The 10,236-nt window shown below is 37.3% G+C and overlaps 2 pseudogenes; both read left to right on the plus strand.

The window, feature by feature from the left end:
* The first annotated feature begins 1,173 nt into the window (after positions 1-1,173).
* On the plus strand, positions 1,174-2,025 carry LOC132164544 (fasciclin-like arabinogalactan protein 12 pseudogene; annotated as a pseudogene).
* Positions 2,026-7,657: 5,632 nt separating this feature from the next.
* On the plus strand, positions 7,658-8,554 carry LOC132163006 (fasciclin-like arabinogalactan protein 12 pseudogene; annotated as a pseudogene).
* Positions 8,555-10,236: the final 1,682 nt, after the last annotated feature.

Below are 10,236 nucleotides of genomic sequence, written 5' to 3' on the forward strand. Positions count from 1 at the left end.
CTTTAAAATATAAGTTTTAAATATTTCAAAATTTTAATTTTTAAAATTTTAAATTCAAAATTTGAAATTAATTACGGTTCACTATTCAAACAACACTATTTAAAAATAGCGTCATTTGAACAGTAAAATGACATTAATCATTAAATGTGTATTTTTTTTGTAGTGATTTGATGTTCAAGATCAAACCTCAACATTTGAAACAAGAGTTATAAAAAGTCAAGAAATAAGAGTTACAAGAACTTAAGAGTTACAAGATAGTTGTGTAAATTAAATTTATCGTTGTTAATGTATAAGTAGAAGATATGTGTAACATTCATACTCATTCTCTATAAATAGAGTCTTGTATACAATCAAATAATAAATGAAATATATAGCCAAGAAAATGTTTTAACATGCGGTACATAAGTCATAGGCCGAACCACCTTAATTGTGTCTTTCTTTTATGCTTTCATCTCTTTAGCTTATTATGTGATTCTATAATTTTTACTTTCACTTCTATTGAGGGGATTGGCATCATGATCTAGCCACATTGAAATGCTTATAAAATTTGGGGTTTCAAGCTGGCTGAGAATTGGAAACCGTCATGCTAATGAACTAAAAACTTCCCAATTTGGATTTTAGCCTAACCCGAAGTGAATATCGATGATTAGAATCTTATATTTTCCTTCCTTAATTAGAAAAAGAAAAAGCAAGAACATTCACCATTAGTACAAATTGCACAAAGTGACAAAGTTAAGGTGGGTTGATTTTCACTATATTTAAGGAACCAAAATCCGGATAAGAACTATTCTCTTCTACTTCCCCCGTAAGCTTGTGGGAAACAAATGAGTTTTCATGGCTAACGACAATTACACGTGAAAGCAAAAGCGATGATGTCTTTATTTTCCTGCACATACAACTAAGATCCCCTCTCTTTTTCCTGTATTCCCAAGCAAACTAGTTGCTAAAACAACAAAATCTCTCATTCTATCCACTAATTCATCCCCTCCACCTTTCCAAGACAGCTAAGCTGCAAAAAACTAAGGAGTTAACTAAGAATTATCCCCTTTCACCTAACTACACTCTCTCCCGGCCTCAATAAAAACCTTCTCCTTCATCCCCACACATATCAAACACTCCCGCAAGCACCACTCTTGCATTTGCAAATTCCCCAAGCACAAAGCACACACAAAGATGACCAAACAAGGAGTCCTCTCCCTCTCAATTCTACTTGTGTTTCTCTTCCATTGCATCACAACTTCAGCTCAGCCAGCCGCGGCTCCCGCCAAGCCCGCCGATGCCCCGGCCCAACTGCCAGCCAATCCCCCGGTCCAGCCCGCCAAGGCCCCAGCCCAGCCTGCCAATGCCCCGGCCCAGTCTGCCCTGATCCCAGTGCAGAAGGGTCCCACCGACGTTACCAAAATCCTCAAAAAGGCCGGTGGATACTCGGTCTTTATCCGCCTCTTAAAGAGCACAGGCGTGGCCGGGCAACTATTTGGGGAGCTCAACGACACAAATATCGGGTTTACCATCTTTGCTCCTACTGATTCCGCTTTCTCAGATCTCAAAGGGGGTACTTTAAACTCTTTGTCTGACCTACAAAAAACCCAACTAATACAGTTTCATATCTTGAACACCATTGTTACACTCTCAAACTTCCAAACCTTGAGCAATCCAGTGCCAACAGAAGCTGGAGATGTCGGCGAAAACGGGTTTCCGCTGAACATTACCACGGCTGGAAACCAAGTTAACATCTCCACTGGCCTTGTGAACACCACAGTGGGCGGTACAGTATATTCGGATGACCAGCTTGCTATTTATCAGGTGAGCAAAGTACTTCTTCCGGTGAACATTTTTTCTCCCAAGCCGAAAGTAGCCGCGGCGCCGTCGTCGAAGCCTAAGACAGATAAGGATGCTGATGCTGCTGAGAGTCCATCTGGTGCTTCTAAAGTGGACGAGGCTGCTGCAGTGAGACTCTGCAGGCATGAAATGTTGGCATCCATTGGAGTTGCTGTGGTTGCATTCTTTGTTATGAAAGGAACTTAATGGATTATATTAAATGTCTGGTGGGCTCCAAGTGTCTAGTGATGCAAGATTTACTGATTGGGTTCAACGGTCGTGATCAACATCAAGTGCTTTGGAAACAATCCATCTTTTTTTTTTTTTTTTTTTTTTTTGCGAAGATTGTTAATGTTGAGGTCGAACTTCTTCCCTGAAAAAAAGAAAAAGGGTCGAAGTTAAAGGGCCGTTTTTAATGTTTTTACTTTTTCATCTTTACTGTTCTTTCTAGCTTTCTCATTTGCAGAATCTATGCAAATTTCTCCCTCTAAGAGCATTCTCAGCAGACTCCCTATAAGGGGGTCTGTTCCCTAAGTTTAAGAAAAATGTTCAAAAAATCGCAAAAAGTCACCCACAGCAGACTTCCTATATGCTTCCTTAAACCATCAGATGCTACAGTAGAACCCAATGTTTTGGGTTCCACTGTAGCGTTCCTTGCTATTATTATAATCACAAATAAGAAAATACTCTCTCTCCTCTCGCGCCTCTCAAAGCTTCCTCTTCTTCTTTGTTCAAGCACCTGCAAATGTAATGGAGTTCAACCAACATCACTCCCAAAACATCAAATATTACTGCTATTTTGTGGACTGCAAATCGGAGAAGAAATCGTAGACGCTATTTTTGATCTCCGTTACTTCTGATCTCCGTTCTTCTTCTTCTTAATCTGGAAACCCAGTTGTTTTTTGCCCTTAAGAAACCAAAATCAACCACAGGTTTTGGATCAACCCTCAAGAAACCAAAATCAACCATAGACTTTTGCCCTCAAGAAACCAAAATCATCCATAGAAATAGAAACTCAGTAGATTTAAGAGAACAACGCATATGCCTTCAAAAACCCAGTACAACGCATATCTGTTCTTCTTCGTCATGCCGGACGACACCCACTCTTCGTTCTTCTTCGTCATGCCGGACAAAAATTTAAGAAACTGAAACTGAAACCAAAACATCAAATATTACTACTATTTTGTGGACTCTATGGAAGAAGATGATGGATTTCAAATGGGTTTCATTCTCGGGAAGAAATATGAGGGAGAGAGAGAAAGTTTGTCTAATAAATTAAAAGAATAAAATAAAATAAAAAGTAATAATATTTTAATGATATTGGGAATGATTAAGGGAATGATTAAGGGAAGCTATTGGAGTGTATTTTGATATAGAGAAGCAAAAAGTAGTTTGAATCCTTAAATATAGGAAAAATGACGAGGAAACTGCTGAGAATGCTCTAATCCTCAACTGAAAAGTGTCACTGGGCTTAAGCAGAAATTTCTCCCACGAATCCTCTCTCATTTCCACTTCCATCAACTCACCACCTTCGCACCCTATCTCTCTCTCTCTGAATCCCCTGCCTCCATTGTTGGGAACTCGATTTCGATTTTAAGCTTGAGTTATTTGGTATATTCAAGTTAAGGAAATATTGAGTTCGAACGTGACTAATATTAGTCGAGGCAACACATTTTTTTACTCATTCGAGTTTAAACAGTCACTACTTGGGTCCATTCTATGCCTATTTGTGTTTTTAGTTTAAACAGTCAAACCATCTTTTTTTAATTTATTTTTATGGGAACTACATTTACTTCGATTAATCTATCACTCAATTTTTAATATTTTTCTAATTTTTCAATTTGGTTAATGTGTCCTACGAGTCTACCAGTATATTGCAATGTCCCACTTCTACCCCTGGAAAGACAAAATATTGCCACTAACGATTAAAAACAAATATTGCCACTAACAAAATTTTTTTTAAGGGTATTTTGTAATTTTAGGGGGGCAAAAGAAAGATATTGCAACCCCTTAAGTAAATCGGTAGGATTGATTAATGAATCAAATTAAAAAAAAAAATTAGGGAAAATTTTACTAAGGACCCTCAAACTTCCACCCGTTTTGAAATACTCCTTGAACTTCAAAATCTCTTAATTTAGTCACTTGAACTTTTAATTGCTCTCAATTTGGACCCTTCCGTTAATTTTAGCCGTCAAAAATTTAAAAAAAGACCAAAAAATCCCTGATTTTTTTTTTTTTTTTTTAAAATAAAAAAACATTTTAGAAGTTGGAATTTTATACAAAAATCAGGGATATAAACGTCATGTGACGTTTAAAATCTGACAGAGGGGTCCAAATTGAAAGCAATTGAAAGTTCAGGAGACTAAATTGAAAGATTTTAAAGTTCAGAGAAAATATTTCAAAACGGGTGAAAGTTTAGAAGTCCTCAGTGAAGTTTTCCCAAAAATATTACAAGAAAATTGCAAATAGCAAATAATGGGGTTGATTGAGAAGCTAAGTGTAGTTTACCTGCTATATTCTTTGAATTTTCTCGTTTTTCAAAATTACGATTAGATTAATAGGGTTTATGTGTAGGATCCATATGATTTTACAAATCAAATAATAATTTTGAAAAGGTGAAAGATAAGAGAAGAAACGGTGAAAAAAATGTAGCATTTTTTTTTTTTGATACCAGTTCTCACTTCACTTAAAAAAAATATAGGAGTTTAACGACTGTCAAATAGTGACGTTTTTTGGGCCAAAAAAGTCATTATATGGTTAGTGACGTGCCTTTAGTGACGTTTTTGAAATGCCAAAAATTGCATAGTCTAGAAAAGGGATAGTGCCGTTTTGGTGACGTGTCAACTGTGCAAACGTTACTGCCCTTGAAAAAAATGATAAAAAAATAATTTTTACCAAATATATATATAAAATTTTTATTATAAATATTTAAATGTTTTCAAATAAAATTTGAATTAAAAAAAAAATGGAGGGGTAGAGCAGTAGCAATTTCAAGGGATTCCCGTTCCGACGGGAAGAGTGTTCGTCCGGAAGGACTGTGTGCAACAAGTCAGTACTTTCAACCCGAGAGCTCCGTTCGCTAGCCGTGCACAGGCCATCCGGACGAAATGACTGAACAAGAACGTCTGAACCCATTCGGCCAACAAATTTGTTCACTCACTGAAAAAAAACAAACCCCACTTCAGCCGTGAACCAGTGAACAAATTTGTTTACACCAACTGAAAAAAAAAAAAAAAAAGGTTCCCACTTCAAGGGGAACCAACTCAACCACACCCCTCAACAATACTCCAATTGAAATAACCCCCAAAATCAAATACCCAATTGAAATCAACGAAAAATCAAGAATTAAAGGCTAAAAGGGATGAGTTTTACCTTTGATAAACCCAATAGATCCATTCGGCCAACACCCACCAATTTCACTTCTCTGAAACTCTCTCTCTCTAATTGTTCTCTGAAACACCCAGGGAAGAAGGAAGATGGAAGAAGGAGAGCCTTCTCTCTGGCTCTCTGTTATGGAGGGGAGGTGAGAAAATAAGAGGGGGCAAAGAAGAAAGAAGGGAGAAAGAAGAAAGAAGAAAGGAAAAAAATTTAAAAATTCAAAATTTCAAATTAATGACGTGTTACTGTTTACACGTTATTAATTAATGACGTGATACTGTTCAAATGACACCCTTACTCAGAAAACGTCACCATTTTGTGATGTTATCAAAAATGCCCTACTGTTCACACGTGTCCAATAATGGGTTTTGTTTAGTGTCTCTAGGATGCCTCATTGGGATCCACTTACTGAGTACTTAATAGGGCCTTTCAAAATTTTCACATTTGCTGGGATAGGTCTGAGATGAGAATAACTGCACCTTTATTCCAGCTTAAAATATATAAAAAATGTTAAAATAAACTAGAGAATAAAAAACTTGAATTGGACTCTTTATTTCGCTGTGTTGTAATTGTGTACTGAAAATGCCTATTTATAGTTAAATAAAGTCAGATAGAATAAGAAATATAATAAGAGAGCTAATGAAAAATCTTACAGGAAATAATTAACTTATACAAAGAAATAAATCAATCTCCCAAATATCATAATATATTCTAACACACAGAAAGTGCACTTCTATTCTAGTTTTAGAATTGATTCTCATTGTCCGATTAATCGGCTGGGACCACGCCTATTAAAGTAGAGGTCACTAGTTCGAATTCCTCTCCTCCCTCTTGTGTTGACATATAAAAAAAAAAAAAAAAAAAAAAAAAAAAACAAATTGATTCCCATTTATACCAAAAGAAGGGTTCAAAGGAAATGATAAGTCCACTTGAGAAGTGTTATAAGTAAGACTTTTATCTCACATTTATCCCTTTAAAGATAAGTGACTTTTAAAATTACCATTAGATTCGGAATGAATTACTATATACTAAATGAGCCAGAAAAGTCTTTATGTGTATATATATATATATATATATATATACAAAAACATAAAGTTATACATAAAATAACTCGAAAGAAGTGCAAGCTAATTATAATTATACATTTTATCAAAACTATTTTATAAGACCCAACCATAATTATAAGGTTGAGGCAAAGCGATTCTCATAAAATTACCATCAACTTGCTTTCTCTAATACTTATCTTATTTCATCAACAATTATTTTTATTTTTGAGAGAGAGAGAGGTTCTATCTAGTTGATGCAACGTTTCTATGTTAGTGAAATGAACCCACTGATCGAGGTCTTTATCTACTCGAAATGAAAAGAAAATAAAAGCTTAACTTACCCATAAAAAAAAAAAAAAAAAATTACCATCGACTGTGCCGCATATGTAAGTAACCACCTACATTAAACGAAACGAGACTATTTGTAATAACATGTCATAGAGACAGGTTATATCTAGTTGATGCAATGTTTCTATATATGTTAGTGAAATGAAGAGAGAAAGAGAGAGAAAGATTCTATCTAGTTGTTGCAATGTTTCTGTGTTTGTGAAATGAACCAACTGAGGTCTTTATCTAATTGAAATGAACCGAAAATAAAAGATTAACATACTCATAAAAAATTAATTAATTAATTATTAGCATACTCGCCCCTCTTGAAGCATTCATATAGCTTATACGTTACAATCTCCTAACTCTTAAAAGGAAAATAAAATAAAAAATAAAAAATAAAAAAAATCTTTAAATATTGATAAGCCACGTATATATATAATTTCATTAATAATTGTCTCCAACGGGTAGCTCCATCGGCTGAAGACTGCACCTCATGAAGCGGATGTTATTAATTCAAATGTTCATCTGCTTTCCTTCACCTTGTGCTTACCCGTTTAAAAAAAAAGGTTCTATTAATAATTAGACACATTTAATTATTTCATGAAGAACAAAACTGGTATAGTGAGCTGCTAATGTAGAAATGCCCTTCTATATGTAGTTCTATTGGGATTTGCTTAAATTTTCTTATTTAATTAGGAAATAAAAAAAAACAAGGTTTAAGTACTACATGTATGGACTTTAGAGAGGGCCCTAAGGCCCCTAATGACCCCGGGCCACTGATTGCCAATTCTCTCTTTTCGTGCAGTACTATGTGAAAGCAAGGCAATCATATTCATCTTGTTTTTCCTGCCTTCCCAAGCAAACAAGCCACTAAATCAGCAAATTAAAAGCACTCATTCTATCCACCTTTCCAAGACAGGTAAGCTGCAAACAACTAAGGATTTGTAGCTAGATTTCTACCCTTTCACCTAACTAAACTCTCTCCCGCCCTCATAAAAGCGCTATCCTCCTTCCCACACATATCACACACTTGTGCAAAAAACACCCTCGCATTTGTAAATTTCCCAAACCAAATTAACACTACAAAGATGGCCAAACAGGCAATGTCCTCCCTCTCAATTCTACTTGTATTTCTCTTCCATTGCATCACAACTTCAGCCCAGCCGGCTGCAGCTCCAACCAAGCCCGCCGACACCCCAGCTCCGCCAGCCAATCCCCCGGCTCAGCCCGCCAGTCCCCCTGCTCAGCCTGCCCTTCCCCCAGTCCAGCCGGCCTCCAAAGCCCCAGCCCCAGCCCAGCCTGCCCTGGTCCCGGTGCAGACCGGTGCCACTGACGTCACCAAAATCCTTGGAAAGGCCCATGGGTATTCTGTCTTTGTCCGCCTCTTAAAAAGCACAGGTGTGGCTAAGCAACTCTATGGGCAGCTCAACAATTCAAACAATGGGTTTACCATCTTTGCCCCTACAGATTCTGCATTTTCGAATCTTAAAGCGGGCACTATAAACTCCCTATCTGACCTACAAAAGACCCAACTACTTCAATTTCATATCTTGAACACCGTTGTTACTCTCTCAAACTTCCAAACCTTGAGCAATCCGGTGCCGACGGAAGCGGGAGATGCTGGTGCATTTCCGATGAACATTACCACTGCTGGAAACCAAGTGAACATCTCGACTGGCCTTGTGAACGCCACATTAGGCAACACAGTGTATTCGGATGACCAGCTTGTCATTTATCAGGTGACCAAAGTGCTTCTCCCGTTGGACATTTTCAATCCTAAGCCTAAAAAAGTAACAGCAGCGCTAGCCCCCGTAGTCGCACCAACGTCGTCGAAGCCTAAGCCAACAAAGGAGGATGCTCCGGTGACTCCGTCTGCGGCTGCCAAAGTGGATGCGGCTGCTGCAGTAAGTCTTAGTAGGCATGGAATGTTAGAGTCCATTGGAGTTGCCGTGGTTGCATTCTTTGTGATCAAACGAGCTTGATGGTTTGTACGTAACATGCACGTAACATGCACCATTATTAGTTTATTTGCTCTCGAGGGATCCCATTGTCTAAGAGCTGCAAGATTTTTTGAGTTGGGTTCAACGGTCGTGATCAGCACCAAGGGCTTTCAAAATAAATGCCTTTGTTCCTTGCACTGTTTGGTTTTTTCGTTTTTCCTAAGCTTGTCCATGTTAGTGTAGGGGAATTTTATGTTTATACTTTTTCATCTCTATTGCCCTTTCTGGTTTTCTGATTTAGTGATTTATATATTGTATTAAATTTGTGATTTGTTTTTTTTTTTTTTAAAATAAACACTACTACAAAAACCAAGTTTACTAATGCTTGAAATAGAGGCCTTCTAATAAATCGTGTCCATATGGGGACATTTTACTATGCAAATGACTTTACTAAAAAGTAAGAACGCTTATAACAATGGGACGTTCCACTGGGGCAAGCGCCCCATTTGAGGATGTTAGGGGTGCTTGCCCTGTACAAGCACCCCTAACGTGCCATTTGGGGGGGAGGCGGGGGCGCGGGACATCTCCCACGCGTGCCCAGTACCCCACTATGGGTGGAAAGGTAGGCAGCTAATAGCCGTTCGTTAACCACACTAATTGCACTAAGCGCTAACCGCTTTTGAAGGCAGTTAGCAAAAATTGCTAACCGCCTATATATATATATATATATATATATATAGAAACGATGTTGTATGTAATATGATATTATCGTATTACCATAGAAATGACATCGTTTTGATTTATTAATTTTTTTTTTTTTTTTAAAAGGCGGCTAGCGGTTACTAGAGCTACTAACCGCTAACCATCGGTTAACTACCTAGGCGGTTAATGGATTTAATTAATCACGAAGGCAGTTACGGTTAGCGGTTTTAGCCAATAGCCGCTAATTGTAACCGCATTTTCACTCCTATCCTCCTCTCCCTCTTTCTGGGAAAAATCCCTCCCCCTCTCTCTCTCTCTCTATCCCTTTGGATTTCGCCGTCGTCTCCCTGGCCAGCTCACCTTCCCCTCTCCCTTTCTAACGCCGGGCGGAACTAGGATTGTTTTGACAGTGTATAATAGCAGCAGAAACTAAGAATTGAAGATAGAAAATGAAACTCAGGAAGAAAGAAAATAACAAATGGGGAAGAGAAAGTCCCTAAGTGCCCAAAATACGTAAACAGAGAAATAACTCTGAAAGACTTAAATTTAATTGATAGTATAAACTGAATTGAAAAACAACAAAGACTAGATGCCTTTATATAAGCTAGGCACCTCCTAAATTAACAAGGAAAAGGAAAGCAAACCTAATTGAAAAAGGGAAACACATCCTAATAGGAAAGAAAAACAAATCCTAATAGGAAAGGAAAAACCCAATCCTAATAGGAAAGGAAAAACCCAATCCTTATTGAAAACGGAAAACTAAAACACACATGCATAATTAAAATAATAATTTTCTAAAATTCCTCCTGCATCAGTTTCTTCAAGTTGGAAAGAACTCGCCCTCGAGTTCAAATCATATTTTCCTCAATCTTTTGGATGTCCAATTAATCTCTTCCATGCTGTACTTCTCAACATCAATGCAACTTGATACCTGAAGAAAAACAATTTACAACCCATCACAACATGATTGCGAATAGTAGTTTGAAAACTCTTCATATCATATAGAGATACTTTAATCTTCA

Source organism: Corylus avellana, chromosome 8, assembly GCF_965113065.1.
Source record: "Corylus avellana chromosome 8, dhCorAvel1.hap1.2, whole genome shotgun sequence".
NCBI classification, from domain to species: domain Eukaryota; kingdom Viridiplantae; phylum Streptophyta; class Magnoliopsida; order Fagales; family Betulaceae; genus Corylus; species Corylus avellana.